Here is a 17,595-nt window from a genome sequence, read left to right as displayed (position 1 = left end):
TTTGTATCGAGACAGATTTCCAGAACGGAGGTGTCCTGACAGTAAGACGTTCGAAGCAATTGATCGGCATCTTAGGGAGCACGGAACATTCCAGCCTATGACTCGCGACGGGGAAAGACCTAGAACGACGAGGACACCTGTAATGGACGAGGCAATTCTTCGTGCTCTAATGTCAGCGTCAGAGAAGTTGCTGCTGTACAAGGTAACGTTGACCACGTCACTGTATGGAGAGTGCTACGGGAGAACCAGTTGTTTCCTAACTATGTACAGCGTGTGCAGGCACTATCAGCAGCTGATTAGCCTCCATGGGTACACTTCTGCGAATGGTTCATCCAACAATGTGTCAATCCCCATTTCAATGCAAATGTTCTCTTTACGGATAAGGCTTCATTCCAACGTGATCAAATTGTAAATTTTCACAATCAACATGTGTGGGCTGACGAGAATCCGCACGCAATTGTGCAATCACGTCATCAACGCAGATTTTCTGTGAACGTTTGGGCAGGCATTGTTGGTGATGTCTTGATTGGGCCCCATGTTCTTCCACCTACGCTCAATGGATCAGGTTATCATGATTTCATACGGGATACTCTACCTGTGCTGCTAGAACATGTGCCTTTACAAGTACAACATGTGGTTCATGCACGATGGAGCACCTGCACATTTCAGTCGAAGTGTTCGTACGCTTCTCAACAACAGATTCGGTGACCGATGGATTGGTAGAGGCGGACCAATTCCATGGCCTCCACGCTCTCCTGAGCTCAACCCTCTTGACTTTCATTTATGGGGGCATTTGAAAACTCTTGTCTACGCAACCCCGGTACCAAATGTAGAGACTCTTCGTGCTCGTATTGTGGACGGCTGTGATACAATACGCCATTCTCCAGGGCTGCATCAGCGCATCAGGGAGTCCATGCGATGGAGGGTAGATGTATCCTCGCTAACGGAGGACATTTTGAACATTTCCTGTGACAAAGTGTTTGAAGTCACGCTGGTACGTTCTGTTGTTGTGTGTTTCCATTCCATGATTAATGTGATTTGAAGAGAAGTAATAAAATGAGCTCTAACATGAAAAGTAAGCGTTTCCGGATACATGTCAACATAACATATTTTCTTTCTTTGTGTGTGAGGAATGTTTCCTGAAAGTTTGGCCGTACCTTTTTGTAACACCCTGTATGTGTACGGTGTGAGTGTAATGCCTATTTTGCGTGATGACGAAGATGATGATGATACAAGAGAGAGGCCGAAACCTGGTGCCGGCACATAGTCTGTTCCTGATGAACAGCATCAAGGAGACCGCCAAGCTTGATGTCCTCATCCGACAGATGGATCACCATCAACAGTGTCACATGTTCTCACTTCATGAAACACTGTGGAGTGGTTTGGTATTTAAACCAGAACGCTGGGTAGACTGGCGCCTAGCCTGGTGATCAAAAACTTTGCGCCACCACCAGGATTCGAACTGGCTTACCCCCGGGTCTAGCGCCGACGCACAAGCGTGCATTAGCAACATTTGCCACGGAAGTGAATGGTGCAATTAGGTGTGTGTGACAGACAATCCCTGGTGTTCCGTGGGGTACCCCAGGTGGCTTCCGCTCTGCCGAGATGCCTTATGTTCACACCTTTGACGATTCCGGCGCAGTGCCACCGCAGCGCTGCCAATCTTAAAAAAAAAATGTTCAAATGTGTGTGAAATCTTATGGGACTTAACTGCTAAGGTTATCAGTCCCTAAGCTTACACACTACTTAACCTAAATTATCCTAAGGACAAACACACACACCCATGCCCGAGGTAGGACTCGAACCTCCGCCGAGACCTGCCTCACAGTCTATGACTGCAGCGCCCTAGACCGCTCGGCTAATCCCGCGCTGCCAATCTTCACGTGCGCCGAGAGCTTTGCGGCGATTTTCACAGACAGTCAACGTGAAACTTGTTGCGGATTCTTATCCATATCCAAAGCTGTGGATTTACGTTCTCTGTGATTCCCTTAAACCGCTTAAGGCAAATTCCAGGATGGTTCCTTCGAAAAGGCACAGTCGCTTTCCTTCTCCATCCTTGCCTAATCCGAGCTTGTGCTCCGTCTCTAATGACCTCATTATCGACAGGATGTTAACGACCAATCTCCTCCTGCTCCTCTTCCTTCATGTGCTATGCTTACCTGTAGTTGCCATTGGACGTATTCTCTTAGACTTTCTTGGTGCTCAGCACCACCTTTGGGCTTTTTAATCGCTTCCCTTTTAGAATCCCATCTGTGCCTGGAATTAATCAACGGTATTTGGAGCAGTTAATTCTGGACATTCCCTGTTGTGGCAGTTACCTTGATGACCTATGGGTAATGGGCCCTGCCAGAGATGAGCATTTACGAAGCCTTCAGTCGGTTTCCCAATGCCTCCTAGAGAATGGCCTTCGTTGCAAACTGGAAAAGTGCAGTTTTTTCTCCCCAACGGTGCATTTTTGGATCATCTTATTAGCAAAGATGTCCTTGTCCTGACATAAAAATGAGTGTGAATTCCTAAGGGCCCAAACTGCTTAGATCATCGGTCCCTGGACTCACATACTACTTCAACTAACTTATGCTGAGGACGACAGCCGCGCAATCCGGCTGTCCTGGCATACAACCAGACCAGGGCCATTGTAAACCTGCCAGCCGTTAAATACCTGAAGGAGTTGCAGTCTTGTTTAGGTAACATTTCGTATTACGCTCATTTCTTTCTCCGAGCAGTGCACATCTGCCGTATTGTGAACTGGCTTCAACAGAAGGTCGTTAAGTTTGTCTGGTCTCCAGATTGTCAATGGGCTTTTCAGTCCCTCAAGCAGTGTTTGTGCTTTCCTTGTTTCTTTTACGCCAGGTGAACCTTTAACGCTGCCCTGTGACATGTCCCACTATGGCACTGGTGCAGTCCTACCCCATTAGAATACAGATGGCACCCAACAGCCCATTGCTTATGCAGTGAAGACACTTTCTGCAATGCAACGTGATTAGTCATAGCTGGAAAAGGAGACGCTAGCTATTATTTTCGGAGTTACAGGCTCTTCCTCATCATTGACCCCAAGCGATTGCTTCCATTATTTGGCCCTCGTTCCATAGTGCCCAGTAGGAATGCCTACCGACTGCAGAGATGGGTCCTCCTTCTCAGTACCTCTGGCTACAACATTCATTACTACTTCGCTGCCCAGAAAACCATGCTGAAGTGGTACCATGGCTAAGGGTGGGTCCGATCTGCAGTTCAATCGCTAGGAGGCTCTTGTGTTTGTGTTAGATGATGCCATTCGGCAAACCCTATCGGATCTTTCATTGACAGCACAAGAGGTCGTGACCGCCATAGCTGCTGACCCATTTTTCCAGAAAATCCTTACATTGGTCTAGATGGGTTAGGCAGAGCGTGTCTCTTCAAGTGCTGATCCAGCATGGCGTATATTTTTTCTGGTACGTGATCAACTCAACATTGTCCAGGTGGTCCTCACGCTAGCCGTAGAAGAGCAATGCTGTTGAGTGCTCGCCTCCCCCCCCCCCCCCCCCGCTACGGTCGCAGGTTCGAATCCTGCCTCGGGCATGGATGTGTGTGATGTCCTTAGGTTAGTTAGGTCTAAGTAGTTCTAAGTCCTAGGGGACTTATGACCACAGCAGTTGAGTCCCATAGTGCTCAGAGCCATTTGAACCATTTGAATCCCCCCCCCCTTTGGTTGCACCCTCACATACTCCAATTGCTGCATGCATCACTCTGTAGTATGCCTTATATGGACACAGTGGCCCAATAAAACATCTGCTGGCTGGCAATCGATGATGAAATTGAACATATGGCATGGACTTGCACGCCCACGCACAGAACCAAGCTGTAATGCTGTGCCATTTCTCTCCTTGGCCAGTCCTGGAGCACCCTTGCGATAGAGTGTACACTGATTTTGTGGATCCGTTTTGTGCAGCGTGTGGTTATTAGTGGTCGATGTATTGTCCAATTTCCCTTACATAGCCAAGCGTCCTCTGCATCATCGACTGCCACTGTTTGTATGTTGTCAGTTATTTTTACCACTGAGGGTTTCCCCAGGACCAATCTGTCTTGAGTGTTTGAATTCATTACAGTATCTGGCGTCTGACTGCTGCCCCATTCCACCTGGTTTCTAACTTGGAGCTGGAGTGCTTTGCGTATGTATTCAAGACCCTGATGAAGAAGTCAGTAACTGTCACTTTTCGTGGTGATCCATTGTCAAGTTTTCTGGCTACATACTGGGCAACTCCAGTCAGTGGGTACAGTCGGGCAGAACATTTGGATGTACACAAGCTGCGGGGTTTCCTGGATTTGATGCAGCCTGAGTCGCATGCCATGGTGCACCACGGCCCACCAGTTTTCCTGCTGAAGCTGCCATGGTGGGCCACAAACCTCAGAAATTGTTTGTGGCGAATGTCGATGTAGAGCAGCTGATGTGTCATTCAAATCAGTTGCATCCTGCCCTGTTGGGACATCATGGCCACTGTCTTCTAGTCAGCCAAGTGGTAGGGTTATACCAGGTGCGGGCTCCCTCTTTCAGTGGTGTGCTTCCCCATTGCCGCTCCCTCCATGCAGTCAATCCACTGTCCTCCTCACTTGAAGTCTCGGGCCCCAGTGAGACATGTAGCTATGCCTGCTAATCTGGAGCCCACGGATTTTGATCAGCACGCCTCGTCTACCTCCTATCTCCTCCCCCTGTCGCCAATGAAGGTAGCCTCATCTCCACTGCTGACGAGATATAAGCCCCTCGCCCCCCCCCCCTCCCCTGCCGACAGCTTTGGCTTATCATCCATGCCCTTCTGCCGGCCGGTGGAGTCAGCAGCATCGGCGTTGCCTACTGCAGTGGCTCATTCAGTACCAAGGTCGTTGCAGCTTCTCTGGTTTTCGCCAGAGTCCTAGGTGGCCATTGCAGGGGGGGGGGGGGGGGCGTGATTTAGTATACCCGCCAGCGGACACCGTGATGGAGGCAGATGAGTTTCTGTAGGTAGCACTGAGGAATTCTGTGTAAACCTACCAAAGAGGTCGCGCAAACGCGTAGCATGGCCAGACACACTGACGGATGTACACTACTGGCCATTAAAATTGCTACACCAAGAAGAAATGCAGATGATAAACGGGTATTCATTGGACAAATGTATTATACTAGAACTGACATGTGATTACATTTTTACGCAATTTGGGTGCATAGATCCTGAGAAATCAGTACCCAGAAAAACCACCTCAGGCCGTAATAACGGCCTAGATACGCCTGAGCATTGAGTCAAACAGAGCTTGGATGGCGTGTACAGGTACAGCTGCCGATGCAGCTTCAACACGATACCACAGTTCATCAAGAGTAGTGACTGGCGTATTGTGACGAGCCAGTTGCTCGGCCACCATTGACCAGACGTTTTCAATTGGTGAGAGATCTGGACAATGTGCTGGCCAGAGCAGCAGTCAAACATTTTCTGTATCCAGAAAAGCCCGTACAAGACCTGCAACATGCAGTCGTGAATTATCCTGCTGAAATGTAGGGTTTCGCAGGGATCGAATGAAGGATAGAGCCACAGACATTAACACATCTGAAATGTAGAGACCAGTGTTCAAAGTGCCGTCAATGCGAACAAGAGGTGACCGAGACGCGTAACCAATGGCACCCCATACCATCACGCCGGGTGATACGCCAGTATGGCGATGACGAATACACACTTCCAATGTGCGTTCACCGCGATGTCGCCAAACACGGATGCGACCATCATGATACTGTAAACAGAACCTGGATTCATCCGAAAAAATGACGTTTTGCTATTCGTGCACCCAGGTTCGTCGTTGAGTACACCATCGAAGGCGCTCCTGTCTATGATGCAGCGTCAAGGGTAACCACAGCCATGGTCTCCGAGCTGATAGTCCATGCTGCTGCAAACGTCGTCGAACTGTTCGTGCAGATGGTTGTCGTCTTGCAAACTTCCCCATCTGTTGACTCAGGGATCGAGACGCGGCTGCACGATCCGTTACACCCATGCGGATAAGATGCCTGTCATCTCGACTGCTAGTGATACGAGGCCGTTGGGATCCAGCACGCCGTTCCGTATTACCCTCCTGAACCCACCGATTCCATATTCTACTAACAGTCATTGGATCTCGACCAACACGAGCAGCAATGTCGCGATACGGCAAACGGCAATCGCGATAGGCTACGATAGGCTACAATCCGACCTTTATCAAAGTCGGAAACGTGATGGTACGCATTTCTCCTCCTTACACGAGGCATCACAACAACGTTTCACCAGGTAACGCCGGTCAACTGCTGTTTGTGTATGAGAAATCGGTTGGAAACTTTCCTCATGTCAGTACGTCGTAGGTATCGCCACCGGCGCCAACCTAGTGTGAGCGCTCTGAAAAGCTAATCATTTGCATATCACAGCATCTTCTTCCTGTCGGTTAAATTTCGCGTTTTTAACACGTCGTCTTCGTGGTGTAGCAATTTTAATGGCTAGTAGTGTATTTACCTGCAGGCGGTAGTAAGCAGGTTGGGCCAGTGCTTACGCTGAGTTCAAGTACTTAATGCCTTGCATATCATTCCAAGTGTTGTTGACTTGTAATCAGTTGACAGCCGCCCGTGGCAACTGCATGTTAGATTAATCCCTCCACATTTCTTAGCTGATTTGAACTTCCTGCTTCCGATAGATCGGCTCACATGGCGAGTTTTTCTTTTCTCTCATGGGCTTTTGTCCCCGGCTATTATCGTGACACCGTCGACCACTTAAGTACAGTGCAACGTGGCAACGCTGCCACGCCAGTGCAGATACTAAAGTGTGGATATCACAGTTGGGGCTTAGCTTAAGACTCTTGGTATGACAAATTCGGACACTAATGTGCCTGCAAAGAAACTATAGATTTGACTAGGAATAACTTCCTAAAGTGTCGAAACTGTGTCATCTAGAAATTATTGAATTATTGATCTGACAGTTGTATTGCCTTAAAATTACTTATGTTTCAGTCGTAATTATTATTGTCAAGTAAATGTTTTAGCCAGTCGAAGTGGCCGTGCGGTTAAAGGCGCTGCAGTCTAGAACCGCGAGACCGCTACGGTCGCAGGTTCGAATCCTGCCGCGGGCATGGATGTTTGTGATGTTCTTAGGTTAGTTAGGTTTAACTAGTTCTAGGTTCTAGGGGACTAATGACCTCAGCAGTTGAGTCCCATAGTGCTCAGAGCCATTTGAACCATTTTTAAATGTTTTAACATAAACATTTTCATGAACCATATGGCGTAGCATACAGCAGGGGTAAAATACAGGGAACGAAACACTATTTACAACTTGTACAGAAGTCGTATGGTAGGTATAAGAGTCGAAGGGCATGAAAAGGAGGCCATGGTTGAGAAGGGAGAGTGAGAGAGTTGTAGCCTATCTCCAATGTTATTCAATCTGTACAATGAGCAAGTAGTAAAGGAAACCAAAGAAAAACTTGGAGTAGCAAATAAAACTTCAAGGTTTGCTAATGACACTGTAATTCTGTCAGAGATAGCAGAGGCCTTGGAAGAGCAATAAAACGGAATGGACAGTATCTTGAAAGAAGGATATAAGATGAACATCACCAAAAGCAATACAAGGATAATGGAACATTGTCGAATTAAATCAGATGATACTGAGAGGATTAGATTAGGGAACGAGACACTTAAAGTAGCAGCAAAATAACTCGTGACGGCCAAAATAGAGAGGATGTAAAATGTAGACTGGCAATGACAAGAGCAGGCTTTCTGTAGAAAAGAATGCTGTTAACAATAATGTAGATTTAAATGTTAGGAACTCTTTTTCTGAAAGTATGAGTATGGAGTGTAGCGATGTATGGGAGATGAAGAGGTTCGCCTAGGATAGAGTAGCACGGTTAGCTACATCAAACCAGTCTTCGGACTGAAGACTGCAACAACAACAACACACAGAATAAATTCCTTGTTGAACAATAGCATTAGTTAAGAACGTAGTCTACTACAGGAGATATGTTGCTGACACAATCATTCTATTTAACGTAAATAAACCATATGATCAGTTTAATCTTTTGCTTGCTAGTATTAAGTTTACCATTTAATTCAAAGAAAAACGGATGAATCAACCTTCTGGATTTGAAAATATCTGCCAGTAATGGAAAAGATTACTTTAATATTTTTAGAAAGCTCACAACAAGAATTGTAATCATTCATGGCACTTCACGCCCCCCCCCTTTACAAATACAAGATGCATTTTTCCATACTGTGACTGATAGTATTCTTAGAGATTCTCCTGATTAAAAAATAATATTGTTGATGAACCCAACACACTTAAGCACGTTTCTAGCGCAAATGGTTACAGCTCTTCAGTTGCTGATTAACTTTATAACAAAAAGATAAAAGTAAAGGCACAACATAATGACATAAAACTTGAAAATGTAAAGCAGGAAAAGACTCAGGCTTACAAAGAGAGAACAGTACAGTTACAGGACTTAACTAGAGAATTAGAATTTCTATGTTGACATGACGATACACTTAAACTGATTATCTCTTTCGTGACATGCATAGTGTGCACTTCCCGATAATGAGTTTTAGAAAGCCCTTTTGAATTTGTCTAATCCGACATTGCAGGACTGTTTGCCTTTAATCAGGGCATGTGAACAAACGCTAGTATGAGTTGACGAGCTTCAGTACGAAGACGCTAGTGTGTTTATACACAAAAGCAGCCCACCCGGGAAAGCCGAGAGTGCGGCTGTTCATGGAAGTCAAAGGGCATGAAACCGCGATGGAACCAACAAGGCATGAGAAATTAACTAGAGGAAAATTACGTTCTTGATCACGTGAAGGTCTTAACCACAATAACAATGATTGTTTTTTTGAAAACGCACGTTTCGTTAACTGTAAGTAGACAGGTCACAAATCCGGAATGTGCTACTTTAAGCAAATCAGGCAACGCAATAAGACACTCAGGCACACAATATTGATTCGTATTAAAAATTCAAATCGTGTTCAGAATGAACACGAGCAATTCAATCAACTTTCACGAATAAAACATAAAATGAATGCTAACTTTTCCGAGAATGACAAGGTTCTATCTGCGATTGTAAGTGTACATTATGTGCCACTGAAATTTCGAACTGACACAGGTTCGTCAATCTCTGTAATTAATTTACAGGTGCACAAGAAATTAAGATCGCCGACGTTAACTGAATGCCAGAGTTCGCTATTTAACTACAGCGACCAACGGATACCAGACAAATGTCAATTTATAACGGAGATTGCATACAAGTAATTAACCAAACAGGCCAGATTTGTAGTGGAAGAAATTTCTTGGGTCTTGATTTATACAATACACGTCACAATACATGAAGGAGCAAATCAAATTCATACTTATGTTGCAAACTAAAAATTTCAAAGACTGTTTCGAAATATTAAAAAAGTAGATAACTTTTTTTGCGAAGCAACAAGTAGCCCTAAAAGCTACAAGGCACCCATCACGTTGAAGCCGAATGCTGCGCCAAAATTCTGTAAAGTACGCAATATACCTTTTTGTGCCGTGAAACTGGAACTTGATCGCCTAGAAGAGAAAGACATTGTAGCTGTCAATGCAAATCATTGTAGTACAAAAACCGATGATCTCACAGCCCTACTTCCGCTAGTATCTCCCTCCTACATTTTTCGAACTACATAGAAGTTCTCCTGTATACCTTGCAGGGTTAGCACTCCTGAAGAAAATTTCAGTTCCACGCGCAGAATGAAACGGTAATGTCGTTTGACGAAAGTTAAGTTGTCTGGAAACACTGTTCCAAGCCCTCTATCATCACCTTTGATGTACGAAACTGATAAATTAGAAGACTAATACTGTTGTGCGATGTTTCGGAACAATTCGGACTCCTCCCGCTGAAACGGTATAAGAACAGCTACCGGAGAAAAACCCAACGAAGAAGATCGCACTGATGAAATACGCTTGATATAAGGAAACATTAATTGGCAGTTCTTCAATGAGGAACAGCGATTAGTGTGGGTGCTTCACTATCTTTAGCTGCGGCACCGTACTGCTGTTGGGCAATCCAACAAACGAAATTCTAGGTTTTCGCATGATCTAGAGAAAAGCAAAATATTGCCTCTACTGAAGTTCGGCCAACGGCTTCCACTTGTTCACTTGTTACAGAGATGGGAACATTACATTGAAGGATGTGTTAAAAATATTGGATCACGCATACTTTGCATTTGCATCAACACAGCCCGGTAGACTCTGAAAATATCTGTTACATTCATTTACCGAAAATTTTCATGAAAATAGAGGAAGGATAAAATATTAGGAAAAATAGTTCCAAAGTCGCTTAATATGATCCATATGTATTATTCTCCAAGTAAACATCCCTTTTCGTCTACACATACTAAATGTGCGAGGATGAATGAGGTAGCATTAGAAATGATTTTAACCAGATTTTGATATCACATAATATTTTGGGCTAAAACTTACTGTTTGTGGAAAATTTTAGAACATGAGAGACTTGTAACTATCATAGACGAAAGGGCATCATGGATACCGTGCTTCATACCTATATTTTACGAAGTTAACTTGTTAATTACGAATAAGAGACTCGCTTGTCATACTATTTTAATACGAATACCATTTTAAATGTTTTAAAGTACTTGTTAACTGAATAATTTGTAGACAGCTTTGTCACACAATAACGGTGACCACTGCGGCAGTCCATTATCTCTGCCCGTCGTGCGAATTGAGTTTTCTAAACGATTACACTTTCCGAAAGCACAAAGATCTTTGTCATTGTTGCCTTGAATTGTGATTCGCCTATTACTGCTACGGCCTAAAGTGCCTAACTGTAACTGAAAATGTTTGGCGAGTTAAAGTTATAGATTATGTAGCTTAGAGACAGTCCATGATCTCTGCCTGTCATACAAGCTGAGACAAACATTCCGAATGCAAAACACATTTTTGAGCTCATGGAAATATATATGCAAGGATGTATCATACATTCATGATCATAATTTCACATTATTCGATTCATTTTTGAACACTTTTTCATTCCCACAACTACCTTTGTAACAATGCCTACACATATTCCAAATACTGCCATTATCTGAAACTACAGTAGTGCGAAAGTTTCGCACGGATCTCCCTGGTTTCTATGTAACCCTAGAAGTAAGTAAAGAAAACTTATTTAACCTACGCTGCAAAAGAAAACAAATGATATGGTTGTTTTCCCAGTGTATAAATGCGTATGAAACGGGGCTATCCACATATTACATCGCAGATTAGTATGTGACGGGGTGACCGGTAATGAAAGGATAAGCAATACATCATCTAGTGAAAAATGAGACTATAATAGGCGAAAAAAAATCACTTTTTTTACAGTAATTAACTTATTTTCGTACGAAGAGTTAAGTGTTACGTGGAAAACTAAATTCACAAAGGGATGTAGCTTTCCTTCATTTATTAAAACTATTTTGGAAAATTTAATAAGAAAATCCGTCTGGGGTCTTTGTAGCATTTTAACTATGCTAATCTACATTTCGAAAACTTGACCATATGGGAGTTGCTGCATTGTGATGTCATAACAAAAGAAATCAACACAATTCACAGATAAGCGTTTCTGGCATGTTGACAGCGCAGTGAAGGTTACATGACAACAGAAAACCTGATGACGAAGCTGTGGCTTCGATATGTTCATTGGCGTATTAAAAATGCTATTAATACTACAGCGCTCTTTATTATCTAGTTTTCCATTCATTTTATTGTTTCGGTTTGACAAGAGTAGCCACTGTTGCTATTAGAGGCGCAGTTGATGAATCACACATTACAGACGCAGGCAAGATAAACATCCGGGAACCGAGAACTTTTCAGATACTACCGGCTGCGAGACTGAAGCGTGGGGTTCCTCTAGCATCTAACTGTATTCGTAAAAAATCTAGATTGTCATGTAGTTATTTCGTTCTTTTTGACTATCGAGAGCAGACTTCTCGATTCAGCCCATCACTAAATGGGACACAATAGTTGCTCGAGGAGTACAGAGACAAGAAAGATCAGAGCAGACAGAGTAACTTACATCAGTGGCGCTTGTATAGAGTTGCGGGCGCAGCTGCGCCGCCAAGCGGCGACGCGCGGACTTACATTCGCAGGCTCAGAAGAGTCTCCGGCTCGTGGTGGTCGCAGCGCACGCCCCGGCAGAAATGGGCGCACATCGATTCTAGCCGACCTGGACGGTGAGCGCTACATTCTGCGCCTGCGCTGACTCCGCTACCTTAGTTCTACGTCTATGTCTACACACACACACTGTAAACGACTATGAAGTGCATGGCAGAGGGCATTTTAGGGATGGAAAAACCGGCCGGTGAAAACCGATACCGGTGCTTTAGTTCTGAATAACCAGTATTTTTTGGTGTTCGTTTGGTCTCGATTATAGCAGCTTTTTATTTTTTTATTAATAACCGAGTAAAAAATCCGAAATATCAATTAGCCACAGCAGCAGTACTAAGATTTTTTTCGTTTTCAAGTAAACTTTTTTCTTTAAAAAAAGGAGAAATTATTGTTTGTAAAATTTGCTTAGGTTTGAAATATATCATTATTACAGAAAATGGGAAAAGTGATCAGTGTTATTTTACTATCAGTGTCGACAGAAACGAGCAGCAAACAAATGGCATAAGAATTGGTACAGCACTGCTGAGGCGATACTGTCTCTTTTGCTGTGTGCCGTGTGAGTGCACTGCCCAAGACATGTCCCATGCGGTTCTATATGGTAGTTTGTCGTTGTCGTTGTCGGACATCCACTGTGGAGCAGAATGGCACCAGCCCTAGCCCGGAAATGTTTTTACGAAGTGACGTTACAAAGAAATACAATGCTTCATTTGCTTTAAAAGATTAAAGATTTGTCTGCGATTTGCATGAAGTAATAAATGAGGAATGAAATTACGGTAACAGCAATAAATTAAAATTTAACAACATTTCATGCATAGTACACAATAAAAATAGAAAGTAACTGATCAGCTGCCTGTATCTGCTTGTGGCTCAAATTCAAAAATACAGTTTCGACAGCAATAGATAGATTCGTACCGCATAAGTTAATAAGAGACGGGACTGATCCACCATGGCACACAAAACACGTCAGAATACTGTTGCAGAAGCAACGAAAAAAGCATGCCAAATTCAGAAGAACGCAAAATCCCCAAGACTGGCTAAGTTTCACGGAAGCTCGAAATTTAGTGCGGACGTCAATGCGAGATGGTTTTAATAGTTTCCACAATGAAACATTGTCTCAAAGTATGGTAGAAAACACAAAGAGCTTCTGGTCGTATGTAAAGTACACCAGTAGCAAAAAACAGTCAATACCGTCACTGCGCGATAGCGATGGAAATGTTACCGATGATGGTGCCACTAAAGCAGAGTTATTAAATACAGTTTTCCGTAATTCCTTCACGAAAGAAGACGAAGTAAATATTCCAGAATTCGAAACCAGAACAGCTGTTAGCATGAGTGACATAAAAGTAGATATCTTAGGTGTTGCGAAACAACTCATATCACTTAAGAAAGGCAAGTCTTCTGGTCCAGATGGTACACCAATCAGGATCCTTTCAGAGTATGCAGACACAATAGCGCCTTTCTTAGCAATCATTCACAACCGCTCACTTGACGAAAGGTCTGTTCCTAAAGACTGGAAAGTAGCACAGGTCACACCAATATTCAAGAAAGGAAATAGGAGTAACCCATTGAATTACAGACCCATATCACTAACCTCAATTTGCAGTAAGATTTTGGAGCATATACTGTACTCGAACATTATGAATCACCTTGAAGAAAATGACTCATTGATACATAACCAACACGGATTCAGAAAATATCGTTCTTGTGCAACGCAGCTAACTCTTAATTACCATGAAGTAATGAGTGCTGTCGACAAGGGATCTCAGATCGATTCCATATTCCAAGACTTCCAGAAGGCTTTTGATACCGTTCCTCACAAGTGACTATTAATCAAATTGCGTGCATATGGAGTATCGTCTCAGTTGTGTGACTTGATTCGTGATTTCCTCTCAGAGAGGTCACAGTTCATAGTGATAGACGGTAAATCATCGAGTAGAACAGAAGTGATATCTGGCGTTCCGCAAGGTTGTGTCATAGGCTCTCTGCTGTTCCTGATTAATATAAACGATCTAAGTGGTAATCTGACCAGCCCCCTTAGATTGTTTGCAGATGACGCTGTAATTTACCGTCTAGTAAAATCATGAGACGATCAATTCCCATTACAATATGATCTAGAGAGAATTTCTGTATCGTGCGAAAAGTGGCAATTGGCTCTAAACGAAGAAAAGTGCGAAGTCATCCACATGGGTGTTAAAAGGAATCCGATAAGTTTTGGGTATACATTAAATCGCATAAATCTAAGGGCTGTCAATTCGACTGAATACCTAGGAATTACAATCACGAGCAACTTAAATTGGAAAGACCACATAGATAATATTGTGGGGAAGCCGAAACAAAGACTGCGGTTTGTTGGCAGAACACGTAGAAGATGCGACAAACCCACTAAAGAGACAGCCTACATTACACTTGTCCGTCCTCTGCTGGAATATTGCTGCGCGGTGTGGAATCCTTACCAGATAGGATTGACGGAGGACATCGAAAAAGTACAAAGAAGGGCAGCCCGTTCCGTGTTATCGCGCAATAGGGGTGAGAGTGTCACTGATATGATACGCGAGTTGGGGTGGCAGTCACTGAAACAAAGGCGGTTTTCTTTGCGGCGAGATCTATTTACTAGATTTCAATCGCCAACTTTCTCTTCCGAATGCGAAAATATTTTGTTAACATCCACCTACGTAGGGAGAAATGATCATCATAATAAAATAAGAGAAATCAGACCTCGAACGGAAAGATTTAGGTGTTCCTTCTTCCCACGCGCCATTAGAGTGTGGAATGGTAGAGAAGTAGTATGAAAATGGTTCGATGAACCCTCTGCCAGACACTTAAGTGTGAATTGCAGAGTAACTATGTAGATGTAGATGTAGAATGGAACCCCTGCTGGCAATAAAATTGCCTGAAACTGCTTTGTATCCAGAAGAAACCACCAGCCTCGGGCAATTTGGGCTACCCTGAATCACACGCGAACGGGCCATGGAAGATGTGCAACATTCTCCACAAGTGTGGCAATTCTTCATCATCATCTTCTGACTGCAGTGAGGAACGACAGAAAATTTCTTATGTGGATGAGGCTTCATTCCAACGTGATCAAATTGTAAATTTTCACAATCAACATGTGCGGGCTGACGAGAATCCGCACGCAATTGTGCAATCACGTCATCAACACAGATTTTCTGTGAACGTTTGGGCAGGCATTGTTGGTGATGTCTTGATTGGGCCCCATGTTCTTCCACCTACGCTCAATGGATCACGTTATCATGATTTCATACGGGATACTCTACCTGTGCTGCTAGAACATGTGTCTTTACAAGTACAACATGTGGTTCATGCACGATGGAGCTCCTGCACATTTCAGTCGAAGTGTTCGTACGCTTCTCAACAACAGATTCGGTGACCGATGGATTGGTAGAGGCGGACCAATTCCATGGCCTCCACGCTCTCCTGACCTCAATGTCTTGACTTTCATTTATGGGGCCATTTGAAAGCTCTTGTATACGCAACCCTGATACCAAATGTAGAGACTCTTCGTGCTCGTTATTGTGGACGGCTATGATAGAATACGCCATTCTCCAGGGCTGCATCAGCGCATCAGGGATTCCATGCGACAGAGGGTGGATGCATGTATCCTCGCTAACGGAGGACATTTTGAACATTTCCTGTAACAAAGTGTTTGAAGTCACGCTGGTACGTTCTGTTGCTGTGTGTTTCCATTTCATGTTTAATGTGATTTGAAATGGCTCTAAGCACTATGGGACTTAACATCTGAGGTCATCAGTCCCCTAGACTTAGAACTACTTAAACCTAACTAACCTAAGGACATCACACACACCCATGCCCGAGGCAGGATTCGAACCTGCGACCGTAGCAGCCGCGTGGTTCCGGACTGAAGTGCCTAGAACCGCTTGACCAAAATGGCCTGCCAATGTGATTTGAAGAGAAGTAATAAAATGAGCTCTAACATGGAAAGTAAGCGTTTCCGGACACATGTCCACGTAACATCTTTTCTTTATTTGTGTGTGAGGAATGTTTCCTGAAAGTTTGGCCGTACCTTTTTGTAGCACCCTGTATGTATAGCTATTCTTGTGATTCAAAAACTCGTAACGTATGGCTACAATATATACATAATAAATAAGGTGAACTTGTCTATAATTTTTTTCCTTTGTTGTTAATTATTCTTCAACTTTTTTTTCCCCTGCCTCATTTGCATTGTCAAATTAAGTTCTTGTAGGGAACCCTGTTGATTACAACTGTAATACTCACAAATGTGGGTCTCTCCATAGAGAACAAGTTGGAAAAACTCGTACTCAAAGACATGTGAGCCATTCACTGGTGCAAATAAGCACCACGGTTGGACATGAACGTGTTCATAATGCGCTGTTACGGTGCGGGGCGAGAGTGTTGTCGGCAGTGAACAAAGTTATCTCTAGACTTTTAGTGCTCAACAACAACTTGTAGTACGTGAACAGTGGTATATGACCGTGGGTTTCCTTGCAATTTTGTCCACTGCAAGGAGTAATGACTTATTGAACGATTTGAAAACTGAATGACCGATATTCGTGTTTTTCGCACCTCATAAATGAATGAAAACCGAAAATGAAAAAGAAGGCATCGAAAAATATACTGCCCTCTGTTGAATATCACATGAAAAGCGTCAGTCAAATTGAAATACACTGAGGCGACAAACGTTAGGGGTTGGTGATACGCTCATATACAATGGCTGTGGTATTGCGTACATGGATGTGTGTGATGTCCTTAGGTTAGTTAGGTTTAATTAGTTCGAAGTTCTAGGCGACTGATGACCTCAGAAGTTAAGTTCAAAATGGCTCTGAGCACTATGCGGCTTAACTTCTAAGGTCATCAGTCGCCTAGAACTTAGAACTAATTAAACCTAACTAACCTAAGGACATCACACACATCCATGCCCGAGGCAGGATTCGAACCTGCGACCGTAGCGGTTGCTCGGTTCCAGACTGCAGCGCCCGGAACCGCACGGCCACTGCGGCGGAAATACACTCCTGGAAATGGAAAAAAGAACACATTGACACCGGTGTGTCAGACCCACCATACTTGCTCCGGACACTGCGAGAGGGCTGTACAAGCAATGATCACACGCACGGCACAGTGGACACACCAGGAACCGCGGTGTTGGCCGTCGAATGGCGCTAGCTGCGCAGCATTTGTGCACCGCCGCCGTCAGTGTCAGTCAGTTTGCCGTGGCATACGGAGCTCCATCGCAGTCTTTAACACTGGTAGCATGCCGCGACAGCGTAGACGTGAACCGTATGTGCAGTTGACGGACTTTGAGCGAGGGCGGATAGTTGGCATGCGGGAGGCCGGGTGGACGTACCGCCGAATTGCTCAACACGTGGGGCGTGAGGTCTCCACAGTACATCGATGTTGTCGCCAGTGGTCGGCGGAAGGTGCACGTGCCCGTCGACCTGGGACCGGACCGCAGCGACGCACGGATGCACGCCAAGACCGT

At 44.1% G+C, this 17,595-nt stretch overlaps 1 protein-coding gene across 1 annotated transcript in view; it reads right to left on the bottom strand.

Moving 5' to 3' along the window:
- Positions 1-12,133, bottom strand: part of LOC126473362 (uncharacterized protein PF3D7_1120000-like) — a 282,557-nt gene extending 270,424 nt beyond the window's left edge. The window contains exon 1 of the mRNA XM_050100369.1: positions 12,093-12,133. The gene's annotated coding sequence lies outside the window, so the exon portion shown is untranslated. The remainder of the gene's footprint in view (positions 1-12,092) is intronic.
- Between the last annotated feature and the right edge of the window lie 5,462 nt (positions 12,134-17,595).

The sequence above is a fragment of the Schistocerca serialis genome, chromosome 4 (assembly GCF_023864345.2).
Source record: "Schistocerca serialis cubense isolate TAMUIC-IGC-003099 chromosome 4, iqSchSeri2.2, whole genome shotgun sequence".
NCBI classification, from domain to species: Eukaryota; Metazoa; Arthropoda; class Insecta; order Orthoptera; family Acrididae; genus Schistocerca; species Schistocerca serialis.
This window is presented reverse-complemented; position numbering and strand designations above follow the sequence as displayed.